The sequence below is a fragment of the Cryptomeria japonica genome, chromosome 9, assembly GCF_030272615.1.
Source record: "Cryptomeria japonica chromosome 9, Sugi_1.0, whole genome shotgun sequence".
Lineage (NCBI taxonomy): Eukaryota > Viridiplantae > Streptophyta > Pinopsida > Cupressales > Cupressaceae > Cryptomeria > Cryptomeria japonica.
In genome coordinates this window covers 633,085,764-633,098,330 of record NC_081413.1, presented here as the reverse complement: position 1 = coordinate 633,098,330, position 12,567 = coordinate 633,085,764, and the positions used below count along the sequence as shown (strand labels likewise).

Here is a 12,567-nt window from a genome sequence, read left to right as displayed (position 1 = left end):
TGGAGCTACAGGGGTGCATTTAATGATTTTGGTAGGATTTCCTTCAAGAGAAGTACATGGCCATGCTTGTTGTGGTAACTTATGTCATGTCTGCATGCTCTGACTTTGGAATGTCAGTCAATCCACCCTTCTTAGGGTTGCATTTTCAGGGTATGGCTAGGTTGCTTGCATGTACAAAAAGTCAGGTGCATGCAGTTCCCCGCACTCCCAGACTGATATTTCTCTGCACACACAGGGATCATGATCTCTCTTATGCAACCAGTTTTCTATATAAAGGCTGTTAAGCCTCATTGTAAAGGGTTCTCTCCTTGCTGGCTTGAGCTATTCTATGCTCTTTCACTTCTCTTGTATTTATCTTGCATTTTTGCAACTGTAAGTTTGGCCATTGGCCTTTGAATGAATTGAAATTTCTATTCTTGCCTTCCTTCAACTTATGCATGCTGTGTATGTTTCTTTACCTTCATCATAGGTGTATGTTTTGTGGCTCTTCTCTCATATATGCTATGTTAATTTATTTCCGACTGTGACTTGTGGGAATCCTTCTCTCCTCTTGACATTCAACGAATTCTAACCTCCATACATGCATTGGGGTCATTCTTACATCTGAAGTTTGTGCATCTCTTGGGTATTTTAGTTGATTCTTTGTGTCATTTCGGGTAGGGAGAGAAACTATCTCTTATCTTGGTGCATCATCTCCTTTCATTTTAAACATTTCCTTCTTCCCTTTTCCTCTGCAAGTTGTTAGGATAGGCTTAGAAGTAAGTTTTGAAGTGTTGAGTTGGTTCAACGCCTGCACCTGGATTGAGAAGGAAGCCGTCCTTCTCCAGAGATTCAACCCCCTTGCGCAAGGTCCCACACTTCGGGGTTGTTTCCATGTTTCACAAGGTTGCTGAGTTTATAGCTCAGCAAGGGTGCAAGTTTTTGTGATAACAGTTACCATTCACTTGCCAACTACGATTTCTGTTCTATTGTTAGTCTAAATATTGTTCACTTGTTATTTATGGTAAACTAAATGACATGATCAATGCTCTATTCTGAAAGCACTAGGCAGTTTGAATCACATTCATTTGTGATTTATGTTAATTCTAAATAATCTGATTACTGTTCAATTCTAATAGCACTAGATAGTATGAATAACATTCAATTGCTATTTATGATAACACTAAATGATAAGATCATCCTTCTCCGGTCATTCTGAGAACAATAAAGGGATAATTGAGGCAGTAGGATTATAAATGCAATTCAATTCTGATCCACTAGAAATAATAAATATAAAGCAATAATGACATTGCAATATTAATATCAAACCATTTGTATGAATAGAAGCTTAGTACCATTATTTCAGTAATCATGATAACACTAGATAGAAAAGTCACCTTAATTTACATGTTATCTGATACTGAATCTTTTCATGGATGGGAGGGTGGAGAAGTAGGTAAGAGTGTATATGTTTGCCATCTAAGTAGTACACCTTGTGTAGATGCCAAAGTTATGCCACCAAGGCCAAGAGGGTCAAAGTTCCACTCTTGGGCTTATATTGGACAAGCCGACAACACCACTAGGATCTCCATACCATTCCTACCATGATGAGCTACTAACTGTAAGGGGAGATGTAGGTAAGAGGGTATAAGGTTGGCGTCTAAGTACTACACCTTGTGTGGATGCCAAAGTTTTGCCACCAAGGCCAAGAGGGTCAAAGTCCTTCTCTTGGGCTTAGATTGGACAAGCTGAGAACGCCACTACAATCTCCATACCCTAAGACATGATAAATAAGAGAGGTAGGTAAGAGGGCATGAGGTTGCCATCTAGGCAATACACCTTGTGTGGTAGCCAAAGTTCTGCCACCAAGGCCAAGAGGGTCAAAGTCCTGCGTTTGGGCTTAGATTGGACGAATTGAGGACCCCACCATTATCTCTATAGCATTCCTACCATTATGAACTATTAACTATAGGGGATGAGGGTTGGATAGGGAAGCTAGACAAGTACCCACTAAGTAGTATATACCTTGGGTGGATGTCAAAGTCCCGCTATCGGGGCCAAGAGGGCCAAAGTTCTGCTCTTGGGCTTAGTATGGGTTGGCTTGGTCGAACCTATTTTGTCCCTATCTCTACACTAAACATACGTTTGTTAGTAATAGTAGTATAGGAGATATATTTATATACTTAAAGTAACTCTAAAATTGTCATTAGTTTTGTATGCATTTGTGTTTTCTATGCATTGGTTGCAGGATTTATATTCAAGAGCATAATGAAGAAATTAACTATTTGGTCTAATGTTCCCAACCCTAGATGCAGAGGATTTATGTTTAATTATCTTTTATAAGAAGAAACACATTATGAATTATATAATATATACATTTCAACGGCTACCTAACCTATTGCAGGAGCTTAATTAGGTACACTTCCTTGTTCAGTTATTATTTTATATGGAAATGGAAGTTTATTTCAAAAAAATAGGGTTTCTTTAATTGGGGACATTACAAAAAGGGTCAAGATGCTAAGTGTCGGTGAGGTGTCAAAGTTGTCAAGAGTTTTTGAATGTTGCATTTGTCTCTAAGTGATTGAGTACTAAGAGTTTCACATTAAAGGGAATGAGGACCATTGCAAAATCTTCTAAAACTCCAACCTTGGTGTATAAATTGTAAAATTGATCTAAGCTCCGACTAGCCTTGGCATTTTTCAAACTTATTTCAAGCTCTGATCTAGGGTGAAAAAGTGCATATCTCAAACAAAATCCGAGCTAGTTGAGAGAGGAATGCATGTCTTGGACAAAATCCGACTTGGTTATCATTATAAAACTATTGCGAAGTCTGATCTTGTCTAAAAAATGCAGATCAAGATGAAATTCTGACCTTGGAATGCAAATTTGGTTGAAACTTCGATCAAGCAATGGTGTGCAAAATGCAAAACTAATTTGAAGTCTGATCTTCCTTGTGCAAACATTTGAGAAACTCTGACTTTGCACAGTGTGAGTGCATAGTCTTGTCATAAGTCGGACCAGCTGAAAGAAAATTTGCAAATCTTGTCAATGCAAGACTCGTGGAAGTCCGGCCTTGTTATGCATAATCCTCACAAACTCCGATCTCCCAAGAAAGATGCAAAGTTGAAATAAAGTCCGACTTGCACAATGGAAAACTTCATAAAAATCCGACTAGTCTCAATGCAACATTCGAAGGATGTCCGACCTAGAGGAAAAGTCAATGTAAAGATGATGTAAAGTCCAACGCATTCATTGCAAGACTTAAACAAACTCCAACATCAAATTTGAATGCAAAGTTGTTTAAAACACTGCTTTGGCATGGTTGCAAATGTCAAATAAATTCCGACCTTTGTATTGCAAAACCGAAATAAACAGCGACCTGATCCTCAAAGATAGCCGGCCTATTATAAAATGCAACAATTCAAATTAGAAAAAGAGTTATGAGGTCGGCCTAATGTGAATGGGCGTGTCTTTAGGCCTTAAGCACCAATAAAGGGAGATCAAATGCAAACATTTGAAACAATTCAAACCAATTCGGATTTAATCAAAGAGTAGAGCAGTGTGAACTTCACCAGGCCATTGATTTCTTTAAGCCAATTTGATCATTGCATTGATCAAATTTACAATTGGAGTTGGTGCGATTTCACCAAGGACTTAATTTTGAAATGAATTTCAGACCTTGCTTTATCTATTTTTGCCCTCCATTTGGTGTAAATTTGTCTCAGACCTAAAGTGAGTGAGACTTGAAGCAGGTAAAATCAGACTTAAATGTTTGTATTTCCACACAGATAAGGTGCATTTACAGATTCTTAATTTTTTTATTTTAATTTTTCAGTCTCTTTTCCAGATTGGAAGGGTTGTAATGGGTTTCTGAAATATCCCCTATAGATATTTGCTCCAGATTTTACCAAATGCTCCACAATAATTTTAACAAACAGTTTGCATGAAAACTGATTTCTATTTAATAGATTATATTGAAAATCATATAATATCAGACTGAAATAGAGATCTGAAATTAAATATGAATATTGTCATCAAAATAGATTAATGATTACAACCTTCAGCAGAATAACAGAATTATCTTCCCAATCGTAGCCATAGAACTTACAAAAAGATTGGATGCACAAGAAACCTACCAATCATAGATACATGATGTATAGTCGGATTGGAAATCCACACACAGATCGATCTGTTATCTTTAGCAATTACCAGCCAGAGTAGATCTTTCACCACTGTAGCTAGTCTTCTTCAAGAGAAATTTCGTCCTCAGGAAGGCTGATATGGACAAAGTCCAAATCTCCAGTACCTCATAGGGTTACAACCGAGAAATGAATAAACCCAACATGCTCAAACAATCCTCTCAATGCTCTTTTATAACTTTCTGAATGTCCCGTGGCCTTCCATTTCCTTTTGCTTTTTCATTTTCTTTTCTTTTATTTCACTTTTGAATTAAAGGTGACTTTATTTGATTTCCCACTTTATTAATTCACTTAAGTAATTATATAATATTATCCTTATGATGTACTTTTCTTAAAGGAATAATATTAAATAATTACATTAATGGCTTATTTAATAATTAAACATGCTTTTAATAATTCAATTATATCTTTAGCCAAAGGGGACATTATAGTCTCATTTGTAGGATGTTAGTATTAATTTCATTTTATGCAAGGTTAATAATGCATGATGTGTTTATCTCTTAGGTTTGTTGCAATAGGGGCAATATAAGGATCTACATTCTAAGGTGTGGATAAGATCAGCAGGTCCATGATAGGGAAGAGCTTCACAACTTGAGGAAGATCAAGTTCTACAAAGAATCAATTTAAGGTAATCATGCTCAAAGATTCCAAGTCTACATCCTAGGGGAAAAATTCACAAGATCGCACAAGGAGATCGCACAAGAGGGAAATCAACACATGCACCTCATATCATCAACAATGCAACACCAAGGAGGTGTATCAACATCAATATCTGGATGGAACAAATTTACAAGGAGAACCATTCGACAATCTTGAATCTCCTTCTAAAATCCAAGAATACTTGTTAGTATAAGGAAATGATCCCGGTTGTGTAACAAGAAGATGCCCTCACATCAACGTAAGATTGAGGCAAGGAATTCTAATCAGAGCTACAAGATGGTGATCAAGGTAAGGTACATTGTGAACAAAGGAAGATCAACTGTGGGTATTGCATAGTCTACATCAAATATCATCATACACAAGGACTCTTTAGTACAATGTTCCACATTTCAAGAGGATGCCAAGACAAGGAGGTAATTTAAGATGGGAAATTCAAGGTGGAGAATAATGCGAGAACAAGATCAACATTGTAAGGACTACATCGAACATCATCAGGGTGTAGATTCATCATAAGCTGGAGGAGTGAAGATGAAATGCAAGTTTGATCAAGCAGATAGTTTCAAAAGAGTTAAGCAAAGTTAGAAAGTTTGCTTGATTATCCAAAGATTATACAATTTGGGAATATGTTCCACAATCTTCATCACATTGACTAAGTTAGATAATGTTTAGTATCAAGAGATATTACTCAAGTACTAACACTTTGTGACGACCAACATGGCAAGTTGAGGTGGCATCCTACTCATCATCAATCCAATCACATCATTCCAAGTCAAAGTGTCGAGATACATTGAATCGGATTCATCCAAGTGTGGAGCTAGTGACACAAGGCGATTCATTCATCAAATATTGTTTCATATAACTAACCTCATCTCTGATTTGTTAGAATTCAAAGGAGGACATGTGTCCAATTTAATGTAATTATTTCATTGGCCAAAAATGTTTTTGTTTTAACAAGCACTAATTAGGGTTTCATTGTAAAATTGTTGCCATTGATTTGAGAATGAATCCTGGCCCTTGAATTGTAAGGAGATGTCTATAAACACCTCAATAATTGTACATTGAATATATAAAAGTTACTTCTCAAGATTAATTAAAGTTCATTGATTATGGTGGATGCTTATGAAGATATTGCAAAGTTGCATGGACACGGATATGGTATCCGATATGGATACGGTATTGGATACGGATACGGCTATTTTTTAAGACCCCCAATATGGATACGGTTGGACACGTCATTCATAAAAAACACATACACATATATTTAACACAATTTTCCAAGTTATTCACGGAGATTTTCATTACATCAAAAGAAATATAGACACACAATTGCTACATAAATAATGATAAGTAGATTTAACATTTTACAATATGCAAAAATAGAAGAGTTGCATTGGAAGATAACCCAAAAATGGGTCACTGAAATAAAAAAACATTTCATTTGTCTTTCCCATTTGGTGTAGGTTTTGTTAATACCATTGTTTTTAAAAAAAATGCGTTAATGAAGTTTTTTAAAATTAAATTTAGGAAGGTTTACGTCAATTTTGTTTAAAAATCAAATCACATTAGTATTTAGCATGGTTGGAAATCAAGTATTTTTGGGCATGCGTGGGTACAATATTCGACGTGTATCTGGGTTGTATCGAATACGTATCCGTTTCAGAAACGGGAATGGATACGGGGAAATGCGTTCCCGGGGAAGGACAAAGGAGTTTCCGGCAACTCTGAGATATTGTGATGAATTTCTTGGTTCGTACTTTTTGTGGTTTGTTGATTGTAAGCCATAGTGCAAAGTTAGCTTGAACCTCATTGTTGCTAAGTTCGATTGTGAATGTTTGATTTTGATTGCACCAACATTGGGTATTTGAGTGATGTATTTACAATATGAAAATCATCCATTTCCTTAAAAGATTGCATCAAGTTTGTGTATTTGCCGTCATCGTAGTTAAGCAAACCTTGGTTTGAGGGAATTTGTCTAAGTATCGTTCATTGTCATCATTGTTCTTAGGATTAGAATAGATCTCTTAACCTTTTTCTTTTGCCCTTTATTTTCCAAGAAAGTAGAGTTTAGATTCCGTGTTCCAGGTGTTCATAAACGTAAGTCCCTTTATGCTTTCAACAAAATCACATCAATACACCGAGTCTATCCCAAGCATTTAAGTTACATAGTTCGCATTGTAAACCTTGGAGATTTGATCACATTGCATAGCATATGAGGTTTCTTTGTTCAAGAGAGGATATAATACCTTGGTATTTTATTTTGTGTTCGAGGTGCATAAAAAATTCATCAACAGTTGCTATGCCTTAGTTCTACCATTTAATAGGGTTATTTGTGAAGGGTTAGAAAGGGGATCATAAACTCATCTAGAGCATTAACAAGAACATGTTCATTCATCGTAGAATTTAATACTTGATTCATCTGGGTAGCATTCTGGTAAGGATTAAGAATAGGTGGTTTTGGCCATTGAGCTATTCTTTGTTGATCTTGAAAGTGGCAGAAGAATATCTTATGTTTTGTAGAAATTATAGAGTTAGTTAGGAGCTTGGCATTTTCTTAATGGGTGAGGGGTTGTGCAGAAAGCAAGGTCGCTTTGTAGTTTGCATGTGCAGCAATGAATAATTACGAAAATTATTTCTAGGTGGTTGGGCTAGAAGAGTTGTATAAAACTGAAATTGTGATATCAATAGAATTGTTACCTGTATCTGCTGTTATGTGCTTATAACTGCTGGATATTGCTTTTTTATTTTTGATGTAACTGGGTGCATGCTTAATGTATCTCATTGCTGTTAAAGAACACATTTGGATATGATGTCTCTCAACATTTATAAATTTTATGTGGAATTTACCCAATAGCTAGCCTTCAACTGTAATGCCTAAAGGAACTAAGAATATTTGGGTGAACACATCAACCAAATTCATTTCAAACCATAAAGAAATAATTAAGATTAACACCAATGTCGCACTGCTAGATCCCCTACATCATTTTAAATGGGATCGAATAATAGTTGGTCCTGTGCTATGATACAAGAAAAAAAATAGCATATGGGATAAGAAAAGTGAACGATGATCGTAAAGAAATAATTAAGAAAAATTTCACACTCCTATGTTCCCTAAATCATTTAAAATGACATGGAATGATAGTTGATCCTGCTAGGACACAAGAAAAATAATATCATATGAGGGCAGAAAATTGAATGATGCAGAATGAAGAAACCTTTTTGAACATGGAGTTGTATAAGCATTTTCTGCTCTAAAAAAATGAATTTGTTGTACTCATAGATAACAGACTCTCCCATGTTTTACTTTAGAAGGGAGAACTTAGAAAAATGTCCCAGCAGGGGCGGTTAATACTGTCAACACATAATCTCAGATACAAATCACATGAGAAAATCGTGGTGGTTACCACTCTTTACTTATTGTATTCAAGTGTGATGGTAAAGAAAAACCTATGAAACAAAAAGTGGGGAATACATCACAGTTTTTTTTAAAAATTATTTCACTACAAAAACATAATGAATCTGTTTTGACGAACTGCTCCGAGAAAAAAATGAGAAAGCATCTGTATAAACTTTGCAAGGAATCCCCTAAAAAATTTTGAGGATCATAACCAGATGCTCATGGTTTTCGGATAAGTTCACCAAAATAGATAGGGATCACACCATGCCACACAAACCAAAAAGGAAGTGGGGATCACAAATATTGTTCTAACTTTTCTGTGATCTCTTCAAATTAATTTCAAGTAATAGGGCTTAAATTTCATTTGAAACTTGCAAGAAGACCACTTCAAGATTGTTGGACCTCTTCATCAGTTGCAGAAACAGCCATTATATCAATGGCTGAATTGAAAGAAATGAATGATATTATGAAACATACACTGACATTGGATAGAATAAAAAAGGTATTGTTTCCAGAAGTAGAAATACCCTTATCATACAAACCAGTGCATGCTTGGGCATTTGAATGGATTCATTCAGAGGTTTATAACATATCAACACTGATGACTATTTGTTTTGTGATCTTCCTAGGGAAAACAGAAATATCTTGCAAAATGTTGTAGAGATGTGACAAAAAGATTTGATAAAGCATCATAATGTGGCAACATGGAACAGAATTATTTAAACTTCGAGATTGCACTTCAAGGCCATGCGAAATCAGTGCCAAAGTTTACCTGAGAGTTAAAATGCATAAGTTAATAATAATATTAATGGGAAGATACATAAACCTTTCCTTAAGATATTAAACCATGGAGCATGCGTTAGTATAACTACAATCATATGTAAGAACACAGTCTTCCATGCAACTTTCGTGAAATAAGCATCATGATGCTTGACAATGTTCTCTTAATTTTAGATCCCAATTAAAATCAATCAATAAATGCAAGGTCCCTAAGGTAATATAGTCTATAAAACTGTGATAGGATTCATTTTTTATATTGGGGTACAGGTAAGTCGAATGGCCAATTTTTTGTAACATACCTCAAGTGATGGATCCGTTAATTAGAGAAAGATGTTTAGTAGGCTAAGTACTCACATGAGGTGGAGTTCCATAATGTTGGTTGAAAATTTTGTACACTTGGGGAAATATACAAAATTGTGGTTTCAACCACAACACACGAGTAAAAACTCTCCTAATTAAGGGAAGACTCCCCCTATCTAACTAAAACTGAAATAAAAACAGGATGGGACAACAGTCTTCCTTCTTTCTTCAAGAAAGACAATATCCTTTTCTCTTCACAAAAAATGATAGCGATTGAATATGAACAACAGTAACCACTTTCAAGTAAAATGAGAGAAAGGAAATGAAGTTTCCTGAAAGCTCAAAGACTCCCGTCACTTCCTTTGGGACGGGACAACAATATCAAGCTCAAAGACTTGACTATTGGAAGTCCTATCTACTCTTTGCTATACTAAATTTTACAACGAATAAAAGATAACAAGCTCAAAGACTGGAATAATCTATTCTTTCAACACAAAGACAAGAACTAATGCAAGCTCAAAGACTTGTTGCTATTTCTTATCAAACAGTAATTTTTCCTCAAGAATAGACGCAAGCTCAAAGACTTGCTGCTCCTTCAAGAGAATTTCCTAATTTAATTAATCTTCTCTACTTGCAGCTCAAAGACTTCAAATCAGATTGGACTAAGCTCCTTTAGAAACACTTGGCATAGAAGAAATAAAAGATTCAAACTCAAACATGTACCTCAAAGACTCAAAACTTGAGTAATCCTTCTTTATTATTCTTCAAAAACTTTCAATCCACATACATAAGCTCAAAGACTTCTTGTTGTAAATTTGGCAGAGTTTTTGCTTGCTTTCCAAAAGATAAAAATTACAATGGACCCTCTCTTCTATTTATAGGAGAGGAGCCTTGAGAAAAAGGTGGGAGGATCCTAACCAACTTGAGAGATTCTCTCAACCACTAAGACTCATTCAATAACTAACTAAGACTTATTCCAACTACAGTCCTAATCGGACACAACTTGTAGTTGCCTTACATGTAATTACAAAAGTGCAAGTAATGTGTAACCTGCATTTTACAAAAAATACTTTTACATGTAACTTGTCAAAACAAAATTACAAATGCATAACTAAAACTATTCCATGTGTCTAAAGACACGACTCTAACTGCATCATTCTTTGTCTGTGATGATCTTCATGTCACTTCAGGATGCTAGAAGTTGAAGTATTCTGGATTGGTAAAGACATCTTGAACCGAAACGGGAACTTGCATCCTTATCTTCTTGCTTGGGGTAGTACTAGATTTTCAAGAGGGAAAAGGCGCCTTCCTCTTTTCATGTCATGACCATCTTTGTCTTGAAAGCATTCTATGCTCTCAACCATGAATTGTTGTTGTATCTCTTCTTTGTATCATCCTTCATTCTTGAAATCTTCTTGCAAAATAAGGCCCATGCCTTAATCCATTGATTTGGTAGATCGTGTGTGCAAACCAGACTGACAAGGGAAGGGATAAATTGATGCAAAAATGGGCTCACCAGTGAATTTCGGGTTTTGGAAGTTGCATTACATGTGTGGGGAAAACAAGAGCATTAACTTACAATTGCGGGCAACAAACATGCAACTTCATATGTGTAATGGGTAACTACAAGTTTGCACTTGTAATTGGACCTTTAGAACTCATTTTCAAGTGTTTTTTGAGTGCGTTTTGGACCAATTTCGGGTTTTGGATGGCTGATTGTAGGTAGACTTTAAATGGGGAAAATGAATGAAGGTGTGAAATGAGTGGATGATGGGAATGAATATGAAAAGATTTTGGGAAAATCATCTTCAAGAAAATGAGAACTTTCAACATGTAATCCGGTTCTAGAAACCCGATTTTGAAAGGATGGGTATTTTTTCATCTTTGCAACTTGGAATTTCAACAAAAGATGGTTAAATCTTTTATCCGTAAGGGAAGAACAATTATTTTCATCCAACTTGTAATCGGGATTTAAAATCCCGAATACAAGTAAAGAGGGAAAACGGGGAAGAACAATGCAATTCTAAAATTGCTTTACAAAGGGGAAAATCTCTCTCACAAAAACTGATTTTTGGGGAAGAACCAACCATTTACAAATTTACAACTAGAAAGGAAAGACAAGAAAACAAGAAAACAAGAAAACAAGAAAAAAGAAGAAAATAAATCTTACCTTGCTCCAATCTGAAAATGCGTCTCCAAAAGATGATCAATCTTTGAAATAAAGAAGAATATCTCTTAAAAAGAAATTAATCGTATTCCAAAACCCTAGCCACGTTTTTGAAAAAATGCCCAAAACTGAAAAACGTAATGCATGAGAAATGGCATGGAAAATGGCCAAAACTCTTTATAACCTCAACGCCTTAGCATACCAAGTCAAAACGATTCATAAGATTGTTGATTCGTGGCATTTTTAATGAAGAAAAACGTGGTTTTTTGGCAAAAACGTGTTTGCTGTTATAAACCTAAAAACCAGCAAACGTAACCTCCATGTGGCGTGAAAGGTGTCTAAAAATGCATGGAAATAGGAAGGAATCCTAAACGCCTTCTATCTCCCAAAAAATCTCCACAAAAATTTGCCTAAAATCCTCAAAAAAACGTTTTTCCTTGCAATTCGGGTTTTTTGGAACAAATAGCAAGTTTAAAATGCATGAAACAATGAAAATCGGGTTTTTTGGAGGATATAACAAGTTTAAAATTTCATTTTTTCAACATGTTAGGCAAAATCGGGATTTTTTGACCAAATAGCAAGTTTAAAATGTCAAAAATGCACTTTATAAGCAAAATCGGGTTTTTTAGACCAAAGTGCAAGTTTTAAATCGTCACTTTTTCACTTACAAGGCAAAATCGGGATTTTTTGGCCAAATAGCAAGTTTAAAATGTCAAAAATGCACTTTATGAGCAAAATCGGGTTTTTTGGACCAAAGTGCAAGTTTAAAATTGTCAAAAATGCACTTGCAAGGCAAAATCGGGTTTTTTGGAGAGAAATGCAAGTTTTAAATACTTGTAAAAGGGAAATAAAATCCCTACAACAAGTTATACTTGCTTGCACATATGTAATGGGGATTTAAAATCCCTATTACATGTAAAAACCATTAAAGTAGGGGTTTTTAGACCAAACTGCAAGTTTACTTGTAATTTAGCCAAAAAATCCCTATTTTAACTAAACAAGACCAAAAACATTAAAAATAATAAAAACAATAAAAGGGAAATTTAAAACAAATTACAAGTATTCATCCTTGAATAAAAGTGCACATG

The 12,567-nt window shown here is 35.2% G+C and overlaps 1 protein-coding gene across 9 annotated transcripts in view; it reads left to right on the top strand.

The window, feature by feature from the left end:
- LOC131078102 (uncharacterized) overlaps positions 1-12,567 on the top strand; it is a 181,196-nt gene that overhangs the window by 87,249 nt on the left and 81,380 nt on the right. The gene's annotated exons all lie outside the window — the stretch shown is intronic.